The sequence below is a fragment of the Microcaecilia unicolor genome, chromosome 7 (assembly GCF_901765095.1).
Source record: "Microcaecilia unicolor chromosome 7, aMicUni1.1, whole genome shotgun sequence".
In the NCBI taxonomy this organism is placed as follows: domain Eukaryota; kingdom Metazoa; phylum Chordata; class Amphibia; order Gymnophiona; family Siphonopidae; genus Microcaecilia; species Microcaecilia unicolor.
The window spans coordinates 272,088,372-272,102,479 of NC_044037.1; positions in this window are offsets into that span (position 1 = coordinate 272,088,372).

The following is a 14,108-nucleotide window of genomic DNA, read 5'->3' on the forward strand; positions in this document are numbered from 1 at the left end:
GAAATGAAATGAACCATTTGTACCCTTTGCTCATCAAATAAAAATGCCAGTTCTGTAGATTCTAGAGTTGAACTTTCAAATGAATTTTAACTGCTTCAGCTTTCCGTAAGTTGTGTTATGTTCCTACAGAAGTATTAAAACTGCAACAGCTGCATCCTAAAATTCTGATTGTGTGCTACTGTCAAATGTTGTGCTAGTCAGCAGCGGATTCCAAATATTATTTGTCACTTTGCGCAGTTCTCCGTGCTGTTCCCTAGGCTCTGTTGTTGCATGGTAATCGATTTTTCAACCCCCTTCCTTCCTTTCTTGCAGATTCCCTCATTAAATTAAACACTCTGAGAGGATGGCCATTAAACATTCATTCCTTATTAACTAAGTGGTTTTAAATGCAGGTCTTTGAGCATTTCACTAATTAATTGTGTTGAGCTGGAAACAAAGTTAAGGTGCAGAAGCAGTTTTACTTGGGGGGAGCATTGAACTAGAATGCTATTTGCCAACTGATGCAAAAGCAAGAACCGAAAGATCCATTAAGAGAGAAGAAAATAACCCTAGAAGTACTGAAATAGTATTTTCTACCCTAGGACTAATGTAGTTAAGATACAGTTCTCTGTACTAGTTTTCTGTGACCTTGGGCTATATAAAATTGTACTATGAAATATTTTCTGCCTACAATTCCTAAATACATTTACAGGCAGTAGTGTCTTACTCTGTATAATAGGTTGTTGACTTCTACAGTTGTTGGGTATCAGCATTGTGCCCCCATTGAGAATGGATGGTTTACAGCTCTATGGGAGTAATACTGTAAGTAAGATACTGACATTTACGCACTGAATATGCACATACATGTTTAGAAAACCAGCATATTCATGTGCATATGTGTTAAATTTATTTATAAATCCAAACAAATAAATAATTACATATGCATAGGAATGCTGAAAATCAATTTATAGAATGAAAAAAATCCCAACAGGAGAGACAATATAATATCAAGATTCAAAAATAGTCAATCCTACATGAAAAAAACAACAATTCGGATGTACTGGAGCATATACCTCCATCATTCAGTGAATGGACCCAATTGAGGAGGCACTGGCGTCCATGAGGAAGAACCTGAAGTGGAAATTTCTGTCATACGTAGAGGAACGGACAGTGGAAATTGCTACTAAATTGGAAAGCTAAGTCTTGCTTCTGTCCTTCTTTCTAAATGTTCCCGGTGCTGGGTATATTTTGGCAGTGTGGATAGTCTTGGAAGGAAGAAAGACTGAACTGTGTATTTCTGGAAGGGAGTTGATCCTGGATTTTTTTCTTCTATTTTGAGGGTCTAATTTTGGATTGGATGTTTTGGAACATTATATATATAATATAATAAATCTTTCATTAGTATATAGGGATATTACACAATTTATTTAGTTTTTACTCAGACAGATATAGAGAGTACCAAATGATGTATAGAGCTTAAAAGTGAGCCATTTTTTAGCGGCAAGACTCACAGGCAGAGAAGAAGAAGGAAGGCCGACGGCAGCTTAGCAGAACTGGGTGCTGCGTGCCCTCGCTGTTTCAATAGCGGAGCGAGGGCCCGACCGGGTGGAAGGTGGGTGGCGGCGGTGACTCCAGGTGGGGGGAGCGTTAGCGACGGCGGTGTTCCTCGCAAATGCGCAGTAGAGACCCTCTCTGTTCCGGCCTCGTCATCACATATTGACGCGGGGGGCGGGGCAGAGAGGGTCTCTACTGCACATTTGCAAGTGAGTACGACACTCGCCATTTATATATATATATATATATATATATATATATATATATATATATATTGTCAGCCGCCTCTCTCGGCCGCGTAATTGTCACTCTCCCTTATCCGTGCTGTCTGCTTCTGACTCCACACTCGTCAGTGCAGTTCGCTCTCACTGCCACACCGTTCTGCTAGCAAGGCGGTGCAACACAGTTCAGCTTGCCAGTCTTTTAAACAAAGTTCAGCTAGTCAGGCTTTAAACACAGTTCTGCTAGCCAGGCTTCAAACACCGCTCGGCTAGCCAGGCTTTCCAACAAAGTTCAGCTAGTCAGGCTTTAAACACAGTTCTGCTAGCCAGGCTTCAAACCTAGTTCGGCTAGCCAGGCTATCCCACACCGCCCTCTTCAGCAAGGCCTCAAAACAGTTCAACTTAGCTAGGCTTTAAACACAGCACAGCTTAGCCAGGCTTTAAAGATCCACCACCCTCATTTGTCAACACTTTACCTCTTGACATCCACCCACCGGATCTCTCCTGACCATTCTTCTTTTCTTGATACTTTTGGGCTCCTCTAGAAGTCACTCTTCTTCTCCAGCAACTTCCTCTCCCACCGCCATTTCCTCTTCCACCCCTTCTCCTCTTACCTGCTCCAACTCCTCCCATTCCATCTCCTCATTCTCCACCCCCTCCCTCAGGTGTTCCACCCTCTCCTCAGCTGATTCCATCTCCCAATCAGCCCCCTCTCCTTTCTTCTCCTACGGCTAAGGTACTCGTTTGTCCTGATCTCTCCTATTCTTCCAGGCAGTCTGAAATCTGTGTTCTCTATGCTCCTGCCTCCTCCCCTCCCGCAATGTATTCTGAGATCTGTAGTTTTTCCACTCTGGCTTTTCTCTCTCTCTCCCTGCATTCTGGGCTCTGTGGTTTCTCTGATTCTCACTATATATACAGTATATATATATATATATATATATATATATATATATATCTCCGTGTCACCTCTTTCTCTCTGGGATGTAGTCAGGGTCTCTCTCTCTCTCTCTCTCTCTCTCTCTCTCTCTCTGCAGCGCTCCAAGATAGTCTGCTCAGCACCTTCACAATGTTCAGAAAAGAGGAAGGTTACATGAAATCATAGATACATTTATCTCATGACTACATATTTACTGGATGGGGGAGGGAGGATAAAACGTTTTGTCTTGGTCATGTTAAATTTAATATAGCAGTGGGGCATTCAGGAACAGAAGTCAGACAAGTGGGCTGAGATTCGGTCTGAGCTCTTGGTGACATTTCTTTGCAGATAACTAGATTTCTGAGTCTTCAGCATAAAAATGGTACTGAAAGCCATGAGATGAGATCAGTGTACAATGTAAAGAAGTATAAACAGAAACAGGAAGATAACCCAGGATAGATCCTTAAGGCACACAGACTGATAGTAGAATAGCTCTGACTAGTCTTGAGATCAATTTATCTATGATTGCATGTAACCTTTCTCTTTTCTGAACATTGTGAAGATGTCGAGCATTTTGTATGAGACTATCTTTATAATTCTTATATATTTCTTAAATATCTCTTAAAATGTCTGCTTGTTAAAATACTTCCAAGCAGTGGCGTACCAAGGGGGGGCGGTGGGGGTGGTCCGCCTCAGGTGCACGCCGCTGGGGGGGGGGTGCTGCGCGCCTGTCGGCTCTTCATTTTCATGCTCCCTTTGCCCCGGAACAGGGTTCTTTCGCAGGATTGGGGGTTCTTTCGCCGGGGGAGGGGGCATCGCTCTGTACCGGGGGGGGGGGGGGGGCGCTGCACCCAGGGGGCGGGGCGCATCGGCGATCCGCCCTGGGTGTCAGCCCCCCTAAGAACGCCATTGCTTCCATGTTCTATCATTATCATGTTACCAAAAATTCTCTGCTATTACTAAATGTATATCTTTCACATGTATTCTCACTATTCATGATGTATTGTAAGCCACATTGAGTCTGCAAAGAGGTGGGAAAATGTGGGATATAAATGCAATAAATAAATATATAAATGGAATGGTGTTACTTAAAGTTTGCCAAGTACTTTAACAGCTTTCCTTCTGCATAAAACTCTCATCATAGTGGTATAATGCACAATATGTTTCACCCACCCAATTCCAGATGTCGGTGATTTTCAGAAGGTGAGTTTGCATATCAGGAAATGTATAATGAGGTTAATGCATGTTGTAATGAACTTTCTATTGTAATACATGATTTCCAAGCAAGGGTGATTTAAAAAGGAATCGCATTAAAGGAATTTATTCATTTCCACCATGTTATGCAGGGCCTCTGAGCTCCATACACTTCAATTAACGGACAAACTATTCATCGCATTTAGAAAAGAAGTAATTACTTCCAATGTAAATAAAAGAAAGCTCAGAGTTACAATGGCATAGCACAGTTTGGTGTGCCTGAAAATTATTGTTCCCCTACTGAAGTAATTATATTCAGTTAATGCATTTTATGCTATAGAATACTGTATGGCTCTCACATTTTAATTTGTCAGCGTTTGAATGTCACCGCTGTACGGTAATCTGATATGACCCTGCTAGTGTTGAATTTTCTGACACCTCTGGGGTACTATGTTTTTGTTCGACATTTCCTCACATTTTTGATTACATTTTTTTTTGACTGTGTGTCAAGCCTCAATCAGTCTTCATGTTCTCCACTACAGACTGACTAATCAACACTAATTGTTAATGAGTTATCACTTCTTCTTTTTGTCTCTGCTACTTCATTTTTTACTTTCAGAATGTATGGATCTTGCAATGTATACATTTTCTTGCATTGCAGTGAAGATGACTGATAATGGGGGATAACTAGCATTCTGAAAAGGATTAACACAGTGCAGTAAAGACAGGCTTAGAACATTTTAGAGCAGCGAGTAATTTCTTTTGAAACTGCTGTATATTAATATCGCTCCCAATGGGGACTGGAAGCTTTGAGCTACACATTATGCATCATAATGGTTCCAAGGCATGTTGTTATTGAAGCTGTTCCACACACCGGCTTCGGCCATGCATCATGCCTTATTGCTTCATAATCCACAAACCAATCAGGATAGTAAAATAGCTCCTACACCTTTAACGAAATATATGTGAAATTTATATACATTGAATGGAATGCAAAGTTTCCGTATAATACAAATCAGGGATATGGAATTAATATGAGGCAAAGAGTCTTATTCAGTCCCAATCCTTTCTGTATTGTGTAATCAATAATTATATCCAGCATTTACCACATTGAAAAGTGTCCAAACATTATGGGCTGGATTCAGTGACTTACCCTGCACTGAAAGCAGCATCTTTTGGAGCATCACATTCCCTTTAGCAGTTAGATCTTTTATTTATTTATTTTTTTGTTACATTTGTACCCCGTGCTTTCCCACTCATGGCAGGCTCAATGCAGTTTACATGGGGCAATGGAGGGTTAAGTGACTTGCCCAGAGTCACAAGGAGCTGCCTGTGCCTGAAGTGGGAATTGAACTCAGTTCCTCAGGACCAAAGTCCACCACCCTAACCACTAGGCCACTCCTCCACTGTTGCTACTATTTGAGATTCTACATGGAATGTTGCTATTCCAACATTCCATGTAGACGTCGGCCCTTGCAGATCACCAATGTGGCCGCGCAGGCTTCTGTGAGTCTGACATCCTGCACGTACGTGCAGGACGTCAGACTCAGAGAAACAGAAGCTTGCGCAGCCTTCTACATGGAATGTTGCTAGTGGAATAGCAACATTCCATGTAGAATCTCCAATAGTATCTATTTTATTTTTGTTACATTTGTACCCTGCACTTTCCCACTCATGGCAGGCTCAATATGGCTTACATGGGGCAATGGAGGGTTAAGTGACTTGCCCAGAGTCACAAGGAGCTGCCTGTGCCTGAAGTGGGAATCAAACTCAGTTCCTCAGTTCCCCAGGACCAAAGTCCACCACCCTAACCACTAGGCCACTCCTCCACTCCTATTTATGATGCAATGTATGACTTCTGGGTACTGTGAACACTGCATATATCGGGTTGTTCACAAAGATAAGGGCCCCTGTTGCAGGCATTGTGCTGAATCGCAGCTGTGTCAGGTCTCCACTCCTGCTTCTGGACTTGGTATTCCTTCCTCCAGATACTCCATGGCTTCAGACTCTTTGAGGAGCTCCTCACCCTGCTTCTCCTGCCTCCTGCTCCCCTTCCAATGGCTCAGCTGAGTCTGTTTGAAGCTGCCCTGGGGATGGCTCCTCTACCAGCCTCCCATTGGAGGCATGTACTGTTTTCTTAGCCAGGGAAATTGGGCTTCTCCTCTCTCATGCCTCCTCTCTACCAAATGGAGTAAATCAGATCTTAAAGTGGGGTGAGCCCTGATTCTCCCCTCCGGAGTACACATCAGCTTTTCCTTTTCATTCACTTTAAAGATAGTAGTCTTAGAGCTAGGGGTTGTTTTACAAAAAACCTGCTCTCTAAAGGAGGTCTTTGAGACTGCCTCATCACAATGCTTATCACTGACAGTCACTAGAGGCTGACATGCAATATTTTCAAATAAATCAACCCCAGTGAAACCCAGTGAGTTCCAATTATAACTTATCTAGATTTATGGAAAGCATACATGGGGGGGGGGGGGGGGGGGATGGGGGGGACACAGGTGTTTCTACATCTTCAAAATGCCTATTTGAGGGGCAAATAATTCTTCTGCGGAAATGCAAGGATTCAAAGAATAAGGATTACCATATGGCTCCAGAAAGAGGAGGACACATTGAGCCAGTCTGGTTTTATTTCCATTGCTTTCAATGGAAGTGAAACACAGACTGGGTCAATCTGTCCTTCTTTACTCAGAGCTTTATGGCAACCCTAATAATTTCATAAGATGTAAATTATATAGAAAAACTTCAATACATTTCAAAATTTATACCCAGTTCTTCAAGAACATCTGTATCTACACCGATACCAGATCTGAACCAGATCTACCAACACCTTTGATGAAACTAAATGCCTGTCTAAGAAACCTTCGTGGGCAAAAACAACCAATTTGCTTCCTTTTCATTTGGTCTCTATTTCAGTGGTTTCTTGTGCTTGTTCTGCTTGTGTTGGTACTTCCTTCTGGTGTGCTTGCTTTCAGTGCTTATACCAAATAGAACACATGGGTTGGGAATGCCACCAGCTGAATGCCACTTTCTATAACAAGTAAGGAAAGGACTTTAAATACAAGTGGAGTGAACACCACAGAAATGCAAAGGCTGGTGGCAGTTCCCAACTTACAGTGAAGTTCTGAGCACCACAGACCAACAGGTACTCCAGACCCTGGATGAGGAGGCAGTGTGGGGCATAGAGGTCCTGGACACATCTTGGCAGCTAGGGTCTAGCTGGCCATCATGCACGTGGGACCATTTCTCTACATCCCAGAAATTATGTAGGGAGTGGATAAGCTTCTTGGCTGACAGTGTTATCTAACAGGCAGAGGTGCCACCATCACCCAACAGAGTTTCAGCAAGTACCCTCACCCAAGAAGTCCTGTGACAGCCATCTCTCCATTGGCAGACCAGGACAAGTATTAACGCATATAGACTACAACATATAATTGATATGCAAGCAATGATGCCTGGATAGAACCCTTGTTTACAGTCCAGCATCTGCCGTGCCCTGTCATACTCATAGCTAATAGGATACTCATGGAGGGCAAGGAGAGAGTTGGGGGCCAGGTAGGGCTGAAGCTGTGAATGACAGAAGGATATAGAGGTTCAAGAGAAGGGCCATATACACAATATTTTAGGGGAAGTACTATGAAAGGTGCATATAATGTTAATAGGTGACTATGGGTCAAGGTACCTTTCATGTGCCACAAGTTGTCTTTTCTGATCATGCCTACAGCTGAAGGCTAGAATGTGGATACAGGGATTGGGATGAGCTCACAGGCTGCTGTATTGACACAGCATGCTGTGCTGCCAGATGAGTGCACCCAGGAAGGTATGGTGGAGGTTGTGGACAACCCAGACACAAGGGACATATAGTGCTAAGAGCTGCCTGTTGCCAGGGAGGACCAGATCAAGGACATTGAATTGCTGGTTCCATCCCCATTCATGGATGCTGATCCTAATGCACAGCCTCCAGCTGAGGATTATACAGATGCGGTCCAACATTGCCCAGCCAGATGCCAGCAGGAATACTTGATGAGTGTCCATCAGACTATAGCACAAAACCATGAGATCATGCAAAGAGTGCAAGCTCACCCTACAGAAACTCATGCTTGGCTTAATGGAGAGACAGATGATACAGTTCACAGAGCAGATGTAGCAGAACCAAGAAATGACTGGTATAATGTGGAAACTCAGGGGGGGGGGGGGGGGGGGTTAGCACATGAATTACCATTTGCAGAATTGTTTGCCTTTGAGTACATCTCATACTCTACACTTTTACATACAGTAGAAGGTACAACGGGGAAACCTTTAACTTTATCTTTTAAAAATTCTGTACCAATTATACCTGTACACAACTGTGCATGCAAAATGGTTTGCATAAAATACATTCATAATCAAAAACATCATACAATAAAAACTACATTAAAAACATCATTCCATCTACATACGGATTAACCATGTTTACAACAGGGGCGTAGCTACGGGTGGGCCTGGGTGGGCCTGGGTGGGCACAGGCCCACCCAGTTTAGCCTCAGGCCCGCCCAAAAGAAGATCCTTACCCTCTGCCATCCCTTCCGCAGCGCTTCTTTTAATGCTGTCGTGCACTGTCTCCCACCCCCGCGGCGGCGCTTACATTTCGCTATGGTGCTGCCTGCCAGCAACTCTACAGATGCGTCACCGACGTCCGACGTCCTGCTCTGGGGCCTTCCGCATCCAGCCTCTGTAAACAGGAAGTTACATCAGCACGTCAGAGGAAAGGTCCCGGAGCAGGACGTCGGACGTCGGTGACGCATCTGTAGAGTTGCTAGCAGGCGGGCAGCGCCATAGGGAAGTGTAAGCGCCGCTGCGGGGGTGGGAGACAGTGCACGACAGCATTAAAAGAAGCGCTGCAGGGGTGGGAGAGGGTGAGGAAGTCAGGGTGCTGGCCCAGGAAGGGGAGGGGAGGGAAGAGAAGGGTGAAGTGTGCTGGACTTGCCAGGGGCAGATGGTTGGAGGGAAGGGAGAGAAGTTTGGTATTTGCAGAGGGGAGGTTGGAGGGAAGGAAGGGGAGAGGGTTGGGATTTGCAGAGGGGAGGTTGGTTGGAAGGAAGGGGAGAGGTTTGGAATTTGCAGAGGGGAGGTTGGTTGGAAGGAAGGGGAGAGGGTTGGGATTTGCAGAGGGGAGGTTGGTTGGAAGGAAGGGGAGAGGGTTGGGATTTGCAGAGGGGAGGTTGGAGGGAAGGGGAGAGGGTTGGGATTTGCAGAGAGGAGGTTGGAAGGAATGGGAGAGGGTTGGGATTTGCAGAGGGGAGGTTGGAAGGAAGGGGAGAGGTTTGGGATTTGCAGAGGGGAGGTTGGAAGGAATGGGAGAGGTTTGGTATTTGCAGAGGGGAGGTTGGAGGGAAGGGGAGAGTGTTGGGATTTGCAGAGGAGAGGTTGGTTGGAAGGAAGGGGAGAGGGTTGGGATTTGCAGAGGGGAGGTTGGTTGGAAGGAAGGGGAGAGGTTTTGGATTTGCAGAGGGGAGGTTGGTTGGAAGGAAGGGGAGAGGGTTGGGATTTGCAGAGGGGAGGTTGGTTGGAAGGAAGGGGAGAGGTTTGGGATTTGCAGAGGGGAGGTTGGTTGGAAGGAAGGAAGGAAGGGGAGAGGGTTGGGATTTGCAGAGGGGAGGTTGGAGGGAAGGGGAGAGGGTTGGGATTTGCAGAGAGGAGGTTGGAAGGAATGGGAGAGAGTTGGGATTTGCAGAGGGGAGGTTGGAAGGAAGGGGAGAGGTTTGGGATTTGCAGAGGGGAGGTTGGAAGGAACGGGAGAGGTTTGGGATTTGCAGAGGGGAGGTTGGAGGGAAGAGGGGAGGTTGGAGGGAAGGGGAGAGGTTTTAGATTTGCAGGGGTGTTGGAGGGAAGGGGAGAGGTGCTGGATATGCAGGGGGGGTGGAGGGAAAGGGGAGATGTGTTGGATACACAGAGGGTTGAAGTGAAGGGGAGAGGTGCTGGTCATGTAGGGGGGCTGGATGAAAGGGAAAGAGGTGCTGAGCACGTAGGGGGGCTGGATGAAAGAGAGATATGCTGGACATGTGGGGGGGGGGTGCTGAAGGACAGGTGCTGGATATGCAGATGATGGCTGAAAGGAAAGCAGACAGATGTGGACCTGCAAGGAGGGCTGGAGCGAAGGGAGAAAGGTGCTGGACCTATGGGAGGGGTTAGAGGGAAGGGAGAGAGGTGCAGGGAGAAAGAGCCAGATGCATAAGGGGAAGGAAAGAGAGGAAGAAAAGCTGGTTGGGGGGGGGGGGGGTGGGATCAGAGAGGAGAGGGACACATTGGTGTGGAGGAGGGAGAAAGGGGACATAGGGAAGTATACAGATACAGAAGGGAGATGATGGGCATTAGGTGGGAGCATGGGGACAGGAACACAAATGTGAGATGCTGTATGGGGATGGCACATGGGCACAGAGGGGTAATGCCTGACAAGGGGGGGGGGCGGGGATATGGAATAGAGATAAAATGCTGGACACTGGAGAGGGGGGTATATGGACACAGAGGGGGGGGGGAGAGATACCAGACAAGGGGGAGAATAGGAACACAGAAGGGATATGCTGGGCATGGGGTGCATAGGTGCACAGAGGAATGATGATGGATGAGGGGATATGAACACAGGGGAGATACTGGACAAGGAAATATAGGAAAACAGAGATGGGAGATGGATGATGGACATGAAGAAAGAAGAAATGTCAAATAGGAGACACTGGCAAATGAGTTAAGAGAAGACAGAGGGAAGGAGAAACCAGAGACTGGGACCAATATGATTTGAGAAAAAATGACCAGACAACAAAAAGGTATAAAAAATATTTTATTTTCAATGTTGTGAATATAACATGTTGGATTTGAAATGTACATCTTGCCAAAGTTGATGTTAAACATGGCTGGGGTCCAGGACAGAAATCTAGGAAAGGACCCCAAAGTCCATTACCAGGCTGCGCCTTCAGCTTCCAGCATGCAGGCTTTCTCTGGCCAAGGAACCAAGCACAATTGCCCTAGTTCTATCCCCTAGCACCATCCCTGGCATGTGCCATCTTTATATTTTGCACAGAAGCAAATGCCTTTCTTTCTTGTTGCTCTGGTGTTGTACTACATGCAAGGTCTAGTTTCTTGGGGTTTCCTTTAATTTATATTTCTAGAGTTTGTGGTCACTTATTCTGTATTTGGCATTTGTGTCTTGTGTGTGTGACTGAGGTATTCTGTTAGCATGAAGTTTCCATGTAGCATTCTGTAGTATTTTGGCTTGTTCAGCTTTCCTGATAAATGTATTTGTATTTTAGGGCCCTACTATAATATTTAAGGCACTTCTTTTTCATAGTTAGGATCTTTGTTTTTGGAAGTTAGTGTTGGCATGGTAGATTTGCTCTAGGTTCTGAGTGACTTTTGTTTTATAGATATTTTTTAAATTAATTTATAATATGTCTGTAATTGAGATTACACTAGAAAACAAAATGTCTTTGTATGATGAGTTTTATGGAGAATTGTCCTTGCTGTGCTCTGTATCCATTGTTGGTGGAGAGCCAGGAGGTTCTCTGGATGCAGAATGTGTGGCTTAATGGGGCTGAATAGTGCAGTCTGTTGTACTTCCCTTAGCTCTCAATTGGCCTGCAGCCACTGAAGCCTGCACTGCAACCCTCATTGAAGTTATGGGGAGTGGGGTAGGGACAGAGCATGGGTGCATCAGGTTGCTGTTTTTTCTCTTTCAAAAAAGTTGGCAACTCCAGTGCCCACCCATCCAACCTGTTGGCCCACCCAAAAATTGTCTTCTGGCTACGCCACTGGTTTACAAGCTGAAAATAGTGTGAACACTGTTCATAATATCACAGCTATCACAATTTCTCCTCATCCTGCTAGTTAATCTGAAAAGACCAAGATTTTAATTTATTTTTAAATACTTGCAAATTCATTTCCATCCTAAGATCTTTAGGGAGAGCATTCCATCAAGTAGATGCCATGGCATAGAACATCCTAGATCTTTTTCAGTAGGTATTTCTAACAGATCTTATGTATTAGATAAATACCGTAAGATGAATTGCTGATCAGGGACACAACACTGATGAGAAACCAATAAGACTGGAGGAAATGCCTTACAAAATAATGTCTTCAGAGCTTGCTTGAATTTTTTGAAAGAAGCTTAGCCGAGATTGGGTGGCAGAGCCGGTGGGGGGAGGCGGGGCTGGTGGTTGGGAGGCGGGGCTAGTGCTGGGCAGACTTCTACGGTCTGTGCCCTGAAAATGGCAGATACAAATCAAGGTAAGGTATTCACAAAAAGTAGCACATATGAGTTTATCTTGTTGGGCAGACTGGATGGACCATGCAGGTCTTTTTCTGCCGTCATCTACTATCCAGCTTATTTTTGAAAGAGATCGCCGGCCATCTTCCGACACAAATCGGGAGATGGCTGGCCATCTCCTGAAGCCGGCCAAATCGGTATAATAGAAAGTCGATTTTGGCCGGCTCCAACTGCTTTCCGTCGCAGAGCCGGCCAAATTTCAAGGGGGCGTTTCGGCAGGGTAGCAAAGGCGGGACGGGGGCGGGAAGGGGCGTGGTTATGAGATGGCCGACTTCAGCTGATAATAGAAAAAAGATGGCCAGCTCTGACGAGCATTTTGCCGGCTTCAATTGGTTCATTTATTTTCAGGACCAAGTCTTAAAAAAGTGCCCCAATTGACCAGATGACCACCGGAGGGAATCGAGGATCACCTCCCCTTACTCCCCCAGTGGTCACCAACCCCCTCCCACCCAAAAAAAAACTTTTTTGCCAGCCTCTATGCCAGCCTGAAATGTCATACCTAGCTCCCTGACAGCAGTAAGCAAGTCCCTGGAGCAGTTTTTAGTGGGTGCAGTGCACATCAGACAGGTGCACCCAGGACCATCCCCCCCTACCTGTTACACTTGTGGTGGTAAATGGGAGCCCTCCAACCCCCCCAAACCCACTGTACCCACATTTAGGTGCCCCCCTTCACCCATAAGGGCTATGGTAATGGTGTAGAGTTATAGGGAGTGGGTTTTGGGGGGGATTTGGCTAAGCACCCAAGGTAAGGGAGCTATGCACCTGGGAGCTATTGTAATTTTTTTTTTTTTTTAATTTTTAGAAGTGCCCCATAAGGTGCCTGGTTGGTGTCTTGGCATGTCAGGGGGACCAGTGCACTACAAATGCTGGCTCCTCCCATGACCAAATGCTTGGATTTGGCCGGGTTTGAGATGGCCGGCATTAGTTTCCATTGTGGGCGAAAACCGATGCCGGCCATCTCAAACCCGGCCATCTTTGACATTTGGCCGGCTCCAACCGTATTATCGAAATGAAAGATGGCCGGCCATCTTTTTCGATAATACGGTTCGGGACCGCTTTTTTGCAGCGCTGCCGTTCGATTATGCCCCTCCATGTTACTATGTAAGTCTCCAACCAGATGTCAAAAATAGAGGTGAGTACCTTAACTAACGGAAGCTTCACAACCTTTTCTTCTAAGGCTGGAAGATCAGTTCCTGCTAGAGTAATTTCCATTAGTTGTTCCTCCAGTAACATGGAATCCTCTTAATGTTCCCAATTAATAAATGGCTATAGTCTTCATCTATAAGTGGAAAAATCATAATATAGCACTATGTGCACATTCCTGCTTTATTTAATGTTATGCAAAATGCAGTTTTGGGTTGCCATCTTTCTATTTCTTGTGTCTGCACAATTTAAATGTGAAATGAAGCACAAAAGCAGAAAAACAACAGCTCTTGAAAAACAGATGAGAAAATTAGCAGCTGGAATTACCACAGAACTTATATTATATTATAAGTACAGATCATATCAACATTGTTTTTTCAATTTATTACTAGGAAGAGAGATAGCAACCCAAAACTACATTTTGCATAACATCAAACAAAACAGGAAAGTGTACGCTGAGAGTGAAGGATACACTTATTGAATGTTGATGGCATTAAATTTCACATAGTGCTAGATTATGTTTTTTTTCTACTTAAAGATGAAGACTAAAGCCATTTTCGAAACAGAAAAAAAAACATCTATCTTTTTGTTTCAAAAATGGTCATGTCCTAGATGTTTTGTGCTCAGTGCATTTTTTTTTGCGACCATTAAAAAAAAATGCCCAAGGGAAAAACACACAAAAACAAGTCGTTGAGATGTATGGGAGCCAATGTTCTTAGTAGACTCACCACACAGACATCCCAGCAGAGCAGTGGGACACCCTGGGGGGTGCTGCAGTGGACTTCACATAAAAGATCCCAGGTAC